Raw genomic sequence first — 10,828 nt, 5'->3', positions numbered from 1 at the left:
AATCAGTGAGCAGCTTCCCTTCCCCTACATCTCAGGCAGTTCTGTTACTCACAACACTCCCCCTGCTTTCCTCAACAATGGAACAGCTTCCCTTCCCCTACATCTCAGCCAGTTCTGTTACTCACAACACTCCCCCTGCTTTCCTCAACAATGGAACAGCTTCCCTTCCCCTACATCTCAGTCAGTTCTGTTACTCACAACACTCCCCCTGCTTTCGTCAACAATGGAACAGCTTCCCTTCCCCTACATCTCAGCCAGTTCTGTTACTCACAACACTCCCCCTGCTTTCCTCAACAATGGAACAGCTTCCCTTCCCCTACATCTCAGGCAGTTCTGTTACTCACAACACCCCCCTGCTTTCCTCAACAATGGAACAGCCCACTGAGCTAAAGCCTTGGCATTACAAATATGTTTTAAAGGAGCGGGACATTTTTTACAATGAGGAAATAATTTTTCATGTTTTACACGTACCTCAGCCATCATTGTGAATGGTGTCTTGTGCAGTGACAAAATTAGATTTGCTGATGCAGTAAATCTAATACTTAGGTGTTTTTAGTCATGAAAGGTCTGCGGTGATTCCGTGGTTATAAGTTACTGACCTTGGAATACATTTCTGGCCATGCTGGCAGGGTCTGAATCAAACCCAATGACCACCTGGCACACTGACAGGGTCTGAATCAAACCCAATGTCCACCTGGCACACTGACAGGGTCTGAATAAAACCCAATGTCTACCTGGCACACTGACAGGGTCTGAATCAAACCCAATGACCACCTGGCACACTGGCAGGGTCTGAATCAAACCCAATGTCCACCTGGCACACTGACAGGGTCTGAATCAAACCCAATGTACACCTGGCACACTGGCAGGGCCTGAATCAGACCCAATGTCCACCTGGCACACTGACAGGGTCTGAATCAAACCCAATGTCCACCTGGCACACTGGCAGGGTCTGAATCAAACCCAATGACCACCTGGCACACTGACAGGGTCTGAATCAAACCCAATGACCACCTGGCACACTGACAGGGTCTGAATCAAACCCAATGTCCACCTGGCACACTGACAGGGTCTGAATCAAACCCAATGTCCACCTGGCACACTGGCAGGGTCTGAATCAAACCCAATGACCACCTGGCACACTGACAGGGTCTGAATCAAACCCAATGACCACCTGGCACACTGACAGGGTCTGAATCAAACCCAATGTCCACCTGGCACACTGACAGGGTCTGAATCAAACCCAATGTCTAACAGCAGTATAGACTGACAGTAGCTGGCTACTTATTTAGATTTATTTTGACTTAATGAAACTGCCTTAAATGTGCTGTAGTAAAATAAAATGTATTCGCACTAATCAATCAACACATTCCTGTCTTTGTATGTCTCAATATAATAGTATTATTTAATAAAATCCATTTAAAATAATATTTTCCTCAACTGCGTTTCCCACTCCAGTCAGCAGACGGCGATTTGCGTCGTTCAGGCGATGCTGCTATCGTGACGTATAATCTAGTGGACGGTTCTTCAAAAACAACAAGTCAACCACCTCGGTAGCTTGCTAGCCAACGTAGCCGAAAGATTCAAGCTGTTTTTACGCTTTCGGTGTATATTAGCTGCTGTGCTTTAGACACACTTCTATCGTATCTACTTGTTAATCTATTTAATTTAATATGACGTTATTTTTTATTAGTCAGATATAGTAGCTGGCTGGTTAAATTAGCAGTAGCTTAGTCGCTAATGATAGCTAGCTAGCTAACATCCCCGAACATGAGCTCACTAAGCTTCTCCCCTCCTGCTAAAGAAGAAGAGGTCTGCTGGACGGAGAAAGAAGCTCTGGGGCTCAACATTGTAGTGAAAGAGGAGAAGGAAGAGGAGGATGTCACAGTTAAAATAAATTGAGGGTGAGGCTGTTACAGTGAAAGAGGAAGACGCGTTCACAGTGAAAGAGGAGGATGAGAAAGAGGATGCCGTTTTTGACGTGAAGAAGGAAGGGGAGATTTCTGTCACATTGAAAGATGAAGAGGTGGAGGTAGGAGATCTGATTTACATCAGTAAGTACCACCTTAAATTGGGTTTTCACTTTGGATATTCGGAGTTGGCTCGTCAATACCTCATCAAGGGAGGGTCCTGGGATGATGACTGATTAGTGTCTAGAATCAAACGACGTAGAGAGCAAGCTACCCCTTGTTTTCTCCGCTCCGTTTCCAAAAAGTGACTTAACATATATATTTGAGAAGGGTCTATCTGGTGGCCACGGCATGTAGTGATTTTAATGTAGTTATGATTTACTACACACAGTGCCCCCCAATAGTGTCATGCGAGAGTTGGGTTGGCTACACCAACGATTATGGATATACTGACAATAAGTCTCTGCCCTAACAAGCGGAGTCGTTGTCCACAAAGCGGCACTGTGGGTTGTCTAGCTCCCGCCTATCCTTTCTTTGGATTGGTGGATCTTATTATTATTGTTATCTATTGTTTATATTCTATGAGGGTTGTTGTCGTCAACCGCCTGTATTCAATGGAGAGAGATGCTAAGCTACTAGCATGAATATGCATAGCGATCTGGACACAACTCCTATAGTGTTTTTTTATCAAAGTTGTCCGTATGTCACGTGTCCACATAACAATTTAAGAATTACGACAGTTCTGTAGATCAAGTAAACCTCACGTAGCAAATAAGCCATTCATTTTGTTGTTGACCAAATTCAACACTTTACACATTGGGTTGATAATTGTTTCCACTAGAGAGACAACCAATTGGGTACAACCTACTGTAACCTACTGACACGACCTAGAGAGAAAACCAATTGGGTACAACCTACTGTAACCTAGTGACACGACCTAGAGAGAAAACCAATTGGGTACAACCTACTGTAACCTACTGACACGACCTAGAGAGAGAACCAATTGTGTACAACCTACTGTAATTGCATGAGAAAATAATGGTACCAGTCAAAAGTCTCCATGACTCTGCCGTTGTGCTGTAGAATGTGAATTTTGTCGCTTGTATAATAAGGTACTCTCATTTGTCCCAACATCACAGGACACAGACTTTGATAAAGACTTCCAAAAGTTTTTCCGCAGTTTGAGATCAACTGAGTTTTTGTAATGGGGTTTCTCCCTGTGCACCTGCCAATGTAAATCCATTGAACGAGACAAGTTACCAGACAGGACATATTGCTGATGCTCTTCCTATTGATAACCTGAATGGCAATTAACATGTAGGTGGTGGTCGTGATGACGGCCTATTCGATGACGTCCATCGGGATTCCCCCCAAAAAGAAGACGCTCTGGATTGATCACTGGAGTCAGATGTGAAGGAGGAGGTTGATCATCAGGAGTCAGATGTGAAGGAGGAGGTTGATCATCAGGAGTCAGATGTGAAGGAGGAGGTTGATCATCAGGAGTCAGATGTAAAGGAGGAGGTTGATCATCAGGAGTCAGATGTAAAGGAGGAGGTTGATCATCAGGAGTCAGATGTGAAGGAGGAGGTTGATCATCAGGAGTCAGATGTGAAGGAGGAGGTTGATCATCAGGAGTCAGATGTGAAGGAGGAGGTTGATGGCCACATCAGTGAATCGTACTTTTTGGAGAAATGTCCTCTGGTCTGACGAAACAAATATAGAACTGTTTGGCCATAATGACCATCGTTATGTTTGGAGGAAAAAGGGAGAGGCTTGCAAGCCAAAGCTCACCATCCCAAATGTGAAGCATGGTGGTGGCAGCATCATGTTTGTGGGGGTGTTTTTTCTGCAGGAGAGACTAGTGCACTTCACAAATTAGATGGCATCATGAGGTGGGGAAATTATGTGGATATATTGAAGCAAAATCTCAAGACATCAGTCAGGAAGTTAAAGCTTGGTCGCAAATGGGTCTTCCAAATGGACAATGACCCCAAGCATACTTCCAAAGTTGTGGCAAAATGGCTTAAGGACAACAAAGTCAAGGTATTGTGGCCCTCACAAAGCCCTGACCTCAATCGTATAGAAAATGTGTGGGCAGAACTGAAAAAGCATGTGCGAGCAAGGAGGCCTGACAAACCTGACAGTTACACCAGCTCTGTCAGGAGGAATGGGCCAAAATGCTCCCAACTTATTGTGGGAAGCTTGTGGAAGGCTACCCAAAATATTTGACCCAAGTTAAACAATTTAAAGGCAATGCTACCAAATACTAATTGAGTGTATGTAAACTTCTGACCCACTGGCAATTTGATGACATAAAAGCTGAAATAAATCATTCTCTCTACCATTATTTTGACATTTCACATTCTTAAAATAAAGTGGTGATCCTAACAGACCTAAGACAGGGAATTTTTACTAGGATTAAATGTCAGGAATTGTGATGAGATTAAATATATTTGGCTAAGGTGTATGTAAACTTTCGACTTCAACTGTAGGTACCGTTACTGTGTTAGAGGCAGTGGTGGGACTGATGTGTGTGGTGTTAAAGGGGAAATCTGACATTTGTTTCTAAACATTGGAGTAAAAAAATAATGACATCTTTGTTATTGTTTCAACTGCAGATTGGTTGTTTGTTGTGTGGCTTTTTTAAAGGGGCAACCTAGGTTTTAAACAGAAACAAAATGGCAGCCCAGAGACCTGAGCTGTGTTGGAATACTCATACTAACTGTACTATTTGTGACGTACATTGAGTTTTTAGTATGCTTATTGGTCGTAGTATGATATAGTTGGTTTAGCCAAAAGTTCCCTGGTAAGCAAGTATTTCTAAACTTTATTCACTGTTATGGGGTACTATTTTGGTGTGATGTCATTATGGGGTATTGTGATGTCATTATGGGGTATTGTCTGAAGATAGATCATTTAAAAAAAATGTCATCCATTTTAGAATAATAGCCAAAGAACATTTTACTGGTTGAAGTCGTTTTTAAATACAAAGTAGTACATTTGACAAAAACAATATATTAATCAGGACATTCAAATGAACCTTACAATTATAATCCAAAGTAGTGTGAAATGCACTCATAAGCAACCTGTAAATGGAGGCTATATCTGCTGTCAGCCTATGAGAACTCCCCTGAGTTTTCCCCCACGGTGGTGAATTAGTGAATATACACAGAGTGTCACGATCGTGTGGCGGATTGACGGACCAAAACGCAGCACTTGGAAAGTAAGCCATCTTCTTTTATTTTTAAAGATGACGAAAAATAAACACGACACACTTTAACAAAACGAACAAAACAACAAACGACCGTGAAGCTAAATAACGTTGTGCACTTACACACACAGGCTACAAACGTTCTGACATAGACAATTACTCACAACCAATGAGAGCCTATGGCTACCCTAAATAAGGCTCCCAATCAGAGACAACCGAAATCAGCTGTCTCTAATTGGGAACTCATTCAGGTAACCATAGACTCTCCTAGACCACTAAACATACATAGACAACACTAGACACATGTACTCCACACAAACCCATATACTATACAACAACCCCTTTACCATAAAAAACACCCAAAACCAACAAAACACAAACATTCCATGTCACACCCTGACCTAACTAAAATAATAAAGAAAACAAAGAATACTAAGGCCAGGGCGTGACATAACCCCCCCCTTGAGGCGCGAACTCCGGGCGCACCATTACACAGTCTAGGGGAGGGTCTGGGTGGGCTTCCATCCACGGTGGCGGCTCCGGCTCTGGTTGTGGTCCCCACGTCACCACAGTACCTAACCACCTCCTAGGCTTCCTCCAAACGACCCCCCTCCACATTAACCCCATTGCATGAAGGGGCAGTTCCGGACTAAGGGGCAGTACCAGGGTCAGGGGCAGTACCAGGGTCAGGGGCAGTACCAGGGTCAGGGGCAGCACCAGGGTCAGGGGCAGCACCAGGGTAAGGGGCAGCACCAGGGTAAGGGGCAGCACCAGGGTAAGGGGCAGCACCAGGGTAAGGGGCAGCACCAGGGTAAGGGGCAGCTCCGGACTGAGGAATGGCAGCTCCGGACTGAGGAATGGCAGCTCCGGACTGAGGAATGGCAGCTCCGGACTGAGGGACTGCAGCTCCGGACTGAGGGACGGCCCATGGCTGGCTGACAGATCTGGCTGCTCATGGCTGGCTGACGGATCTGGCTGCTCATGGCTGGCTGACGGATCTGGCTGCTCATGGCTGGCTGACGGATCTGGCTGCTCATGGCTGGCTGACGGATCTGGCTGCTCATGGCTAGCTGACGGATCTGGCTGCTCATGGCTAGCTGACGGATCTGGCTGCTCATGGCTAGCTGACGGATCTGGCTGCTCATGGCTAGCTGACGGATCTGGCTGCTCATGGCTAGCTGACGGATCTGGCTGCTCATGGCTAGCTGACGGATCTGGCTGCTCATGGCTGGCTGACGGATCTGGCTGCTCATGGCTGGCTGACGGATCTGGCTGCTCATGGCTGGCTGACGGATCTGGCTGCTCATGGCTGGCTGACTGATCTGGCTGCTCCTGTCTGATTGGCGGCTCTGGCAGATCCTGTCTGGTTGGCGGCTCTGGCAGATCCTGTCTGGTTGGCGGCTCTGGCAGATCCTGTCTGGTTGGCGGCTCTGGCAGATCCTGTCTGGTTGGCGGCTCTGGCGGATCCTGTCTGACGGACGGCTCTAGCGGCTCCTGTCTGGCTGGCGGCTCTAGCGGCTCCTGTCTGGCTGGCGGCTCAGTGGGCTCATGACAGACGGGCGGCTTTGCGGGCTCCTGGCAGACGGGCGGCTTTGCGGGCTCCTGGCAGACGGGCGGCTTTGCAGGCTCATTGCAGACGGATGGCTCAGATGGCGCTGGGGAGACGGATGGCTCAGATGGCGCTGGGGAGACGGATGGCTCAGATGGCGCTGGGGAGACGGGCAGTTCAGTCATCGCCGTGCAGACGGCAGACTCCTGCCGGCTGAGGCGCACTGTAGGCCTGGTGCGTGGTGCCGGGACTGGTGGCACCGGGCTGGGGACACGCATCTCAGGGCTAGTGCGGGGAGCAGCAACAGGACGCACAGGACTCTGGGGACACACAGGAGGCTTGGTGCGTGGTTTAGACACTGGTGGTAAAGGGCTGGAGACACGCACCATATAGCTAGTGCGTGGAGGAGGCACTGGTGGTACTGGATTGGGGCGGGGAGGTGGCGCCGGAAATACCGGACCGTGCAGGCGTACTGGCTCCCTTGAACGCCGAGCCTGCCCAACCTTACCTGGTTGTATGCTCCCCGTCGCCTGACCAGTGCGGGGAGGTGGAATAACCCGCACCGGCCTATGTAGGCGAACCGGGGACACCATGCGTAAGGCTGGTGCCATGTACGCCGGCCCGAGGAGACGCACTGGTGACCAGATGCGTTGGGCCGGCTTCATGACATACGGCTCAACGCTCAGTCTAGCCCGGCCGATACGTGGAGCTGAAATGTACCGAACCGGGCTATGCACGCGTACAGGAGACACCGTGCGCTCTACTGCGTAACACGGTGTCTGCCCGTACTCTCGCTCTCCACGGTAAGTACAGGGAGTAGGCGCAGGTTTAATACCTGACTTCGCCACACTCCCTTTAAGGCCCCCCCCAAGAAATTTTTGGGTTGTACTCACGGGTTTCCAGCCTTGTCTCCGTGCTGCCTCCTCATATCGCCTCCTCTCGGCTTTAGCTGCCTCCAGCTCTTCACGAGGAAGGCGATATTCTCCCGGTTGAGCCCACGGCCCCTTACCATCCAGTATCTCCTCCCATGTCCATGAATCCTGTGTAGGTAGGTCCTGTTGCCGCTTTCCATGCCGCTTGGTCCTATGGTGAGTAATTCTGTCACGATCGTGTGGCGGATTGACGGACCAAAACGCAGCACTTGGAAAGTAAGCCATCTTCTTTTATTTTTAAAGATGACGAAAAATAAACACGACACGAAACACTTTAACAAAACGAACAAAACAACAAACGACCGTGAAGCTAAATAACGTTGTGCACTTACACACACAGGCTACAAACGTTCTGACATAGACAATTACTCACAACCAATGAGAGCCTATGGCTACCCTAAATAAGGCTCCCAATCAGAGACAACCGAAATCAGCTGTCTCTAATTGGGAACTCATTCAGGTAACCATAGACTCTCCTAGACAACTAAACATACATAGACAACACTAGACACATGTACTCCACACAAACCCATATACTATACCCAACAACCCCTTTACCATAAAAACACCCAAAACCAACAAAACACAAACATTCCCCATGTCACACCCTGACCTAACTAAAATAATAAAGAAAACAAAGAATACTAAGGCCAGGGCGTGACACAGAGCTTAATGTGAGTTTCCTTGAGTAGCACTCCTGATCTTGCACTTGATAGTGTGTTGTAATATTCAGAATACATTGTGGAAAAACTAAAATCTTTGCTCACCTTTTTTGCTCCAGGCAGATATACAACATCCATAACTAGTGGTTTCTGCATTATCAGGGAGGTGTTTCTGCAACCAAATTGCATGTGCATCGCCCTTGTCGCAATTTTAGAAAACACAGAAAGGGGCCTATATTGGAGACCAAAAGTCATCTGGCACACTGCTTAGGATTTCAACAACTTTTACTTTTTTCTAGCCTAAAATCATTGATGTTACTACTAATGTGAAAACAAGACTAAATATGACTATTGTTGCTCACTTGACTGTCTTAAGACAATTGTCAAGTAATTTTAACATTCATTACAGACGTCAATTGTTGTACAACATCATGGCTACGCTGTTGGCATCACCTTTTACAGTGGATTTCTGCTGTTGTGGGCCTTTAACCATCTGTCTGACTTGTTGTTCACACAGGAGAGAGATGTGACTATCGTGGATCCTCTGGGGAGCCTCAACAACATCATGAAGCTGACGAGGCAGAGAAGAGTCTCTCCAGATCATATCACCTCAAGAAACACCAGAGGAGACCCACAGGGAAGAAATCTCACTGCTCTGACTGTGGGAAATGTTGCAAATCTTCATCAGAACTTAAAATACACCAGCGAGTACACACAGGAGAGAAATCTCACCACTGTTTTGATTGTGGGAAGAGTTACTTAAGATCAGAATCATTAAAAGTACACATGAGAATTCACACTGTAGAGAAACATTATAGCTGTGATCAATGTGGGAAGAGTTTTACTCACTCAAGCTGCCTGATAGTACATCTGAGAGCACACACAGGAGAGAAACCTTATAGCTGTGATCAATGTGGGAAGAGTTTTGTTACATCTAGCCATCTGACTGTACACCAGAGAACACACACAGGAGAGAAATCTTATAGCTGTAGTCAATGTGGGAAGAGTTTTACTCAGTCAAGCAGCCTGGTATCACACCAGAGAACACACACAGGAGAGAAATCTTATAGCTGTAATCAATGTGGGAAGAGTTTTACTCAGTCAAGCAGCCTGGTATCACGCCAGAGAACACACACAGGAGAGAAACCTTATAGCTGTAATCAATGTGGGAAGAGTTTTACTCAGTCAAGCAGCCTGGTATCACGCCAGAGAACACACACAGGAGAGAAACCTTATAGCTGTAATCAATGTGGGAAGAGTTTTACTCAGTCAAGCATCCTGGTATCACACCAGAGAACACACACAGGAGATAAATCTCATAGCTGTGATCAATGTCACAAGAGATACTCTGATAAAGGATCTCTGATCAAACATCAGAAAATACATACATGAAGTAGTTGTTTCATGATATCAATGAAATGTCACAATGTAGAATATTTGAATGATGTCACAATGTAGAATGTTTTAACATTGTAGTAGGAGTACAAAGGATTTGAATTTGATAAAAGTCCATATTGATACAGAAACACTAAACCATGATTTAGATGTATTAAGAACAAGTTGATTGACAAAGTCATGAAAAATGGAATAAACCACATTTTGACAATGATAAAAGATATGCCTCTGGGGTCAAAATGATCCATGTCAGAACTATGGTTCAATGTAAATATGTAGTGGGTCTAAAGTTTGTTTTAAATTATCACTCATTAAACACGAATCAATCAACACATGCTTCTCTTTGAATGACTTAATATAATATTACACTTTTATGAAATAAATGAAAATAAACTTTTGGTTCCTCAACTGCGTTGCCCACTCCAGTCAGCAGAAAGAGACGCAGCAGAAGTGCCTCTTTTTATATTTGATTTGATTTATATATTTTTTTATTCAAAATGCAGATCTACAATTTACATTGTTACATCATACAGAACAGAACACAGGTATTAACAAGAAAATACTAAAACAGACAAAACATATAAATAATTAACTATTCTAGTGTAGTTGTAATCACTCTGAAAAAATCTATAATGATTCAGGAAGATGTTATTGTTGTTGTTATTCACTAGGATTAATGTTTTAATAAAATAGTTACATTCAATCAGAAAAATTTGTAATTTTGGTATAGAATTTGGGAATTTTTGTTTGTGTAGAAAGTATTTGGCAACAAGAATTAAAAAAAAATGAACAATCATTTGAATGGTCTTGTTATCATTGCAATAGTAACATATTATATCTTTCATGTCAAAAACATGGGTCGTGTTCATCATGGTAAATAAGTATTTTTCAAGGTTTTCCCAAAATTCTGACACAAATTTACATTAAAGAACAAGTGGGAGATTCACACCTTTTTTTCACAGAAAACGCAGATATCATCAACAGCCACAAATGTGGATATCATAGAATTACATGGATATACAGTATCTTATGTAAAATTTTAAAGTGCTCTTCCTTAACTTTGTTTGGTATACAATATTTGTAAGGCCTTAACCAGGCATTTTTCCAGACAATGTCAGGAATAATAAGCATGTTCCAGAAACATTTTCCTCTCGGTGGAAGTTGGTTTT

At 44.8% G+C, this 10,828-nt stretch overlaps 1 long non-coding RNA gene across 1 annotated transcript; it reads left to right on the top strand.

Moving 5' to 3' along the window:
- Positions 1–1,494: 1,494 nt before the first annotated feature.
- LOC129849849 (uncharacterized) lies at positions 1,495–10,371 on the top strand. Its single transcript, XR_008758701.1, has 2 exons — positions 1,495–2,054; positions 8,782–10,371. It is a non-coding gene; the product is annotated as an uncharacterized LOC129849849 (long non-coding RNA).
- The last annotated feature ends 457 nt before the right edge of the window (positions 10,372–10,828 follow it).

The sequence above is a fragment of the Salvelinus fontinalis genome, unplaced genomic scaffold (assembly GCF_029448725.1).
Source record: "Salvelinus fontinalis isolate EN_2023a unplaced genomic scaffold, ASM2944872v1 scaffold_1740, whole genome shotgun sequence".
Taxonomy (NCBI): Eukaryota; Metazoa; Chordata; class Actinopteri; order Salmoniformes; family Salmonidae; genus Salvelinus; species Salvelinus fontinalis.
The sequence above is the reverse complement of the archived record's forward strand: the minus strand, read 5'-3'. Positions and strand labels throughout refer to the sequence as shown.